At 52.6% G+C, this 589-nt stretch overlaps 1 non-coding gene across 1 annotated transcript; it reads right to left on the bottom strand.

Annotated features, from left to right (window-relative positions):
* Nucleotides 1–230: 230 nt before the first annotated feature.
* Nucleotides 231–312, bottom strand: TRNAS-GCU (transfer RNA serine (anticodon GCU)). Its single transcript has one exon. It is a non-coding gene; the product is annotated as a tRNA-Ser (tRNA).
* Nucleotides 313–589: the final 277 nt, after the last annotated feature.

The raw sequence follows: 589 nt of genomic DNA, 5'->3' as shown, positions 1-589 counted from the left end.
ATTCCCAGCCTATAGGTGTGTTGCTGGCTCCTTCTCCCTGCACTTGTCTGCGTTGAATCCCAGCCTATTCTCATGCGCCCACCTCTGCAACCTGTCCAGATCAAGCTGGATCCTGTCCCTCCCCTCAAGAGTGCCCACCTCACCCCACAAAAGTGCACAATGGATTAGCAGTCCATTGCCTTAACCACTCTGCCACCTTGTCATGCCTCTTACACCACAACAGTGCCTCACGACAAGGACAGGATTTGAACCCAGGCATGCAGAACACAATGGATTAGCAGTCCATCGCCTTAACCACTCGGCCACCTTGTCATGCTTGCTGCACTTCCCACCACAAAAGGAAAAACCTTTCTCAATACAACAAACCGCACCCGTGCACCCCTACGAAGCCCCGCTGCCAACCCAGACCCGTTATAATATCCATATCGCACACAACACACACAAAACACCTAAGTCCATCCTGTCGGACCTTTTGCAAATCTCGCCCTGCAGGTAGCAGTGCTGCTGGAAGGTCTTGGGCCATTCCTGCAGTATTGAAGTGGCCGAGTCAGATGCTGGATCATGAGAAGGGTTGGCCATCACCAAACCA

This window comes from Alligator mississippiensis, chromosome 11, assembly GCF_030867095.1.
Source record: "Alligator mississippiensis isolate rAllMis1 chromosome 11, rAllMis1, whole genome shotgun sequence".
In the NCBI taxonomy this organism is placed as follows: Eukaryota; Metazoa; Chordata; order Crocodylia; family Alligatoridae; genus Alligator; species Alligator mississippiensis.
Note: the sequence above shows the minus strand (reverse complement) of the source record. Positions and strands in the feature narration are given on the sequence as shown.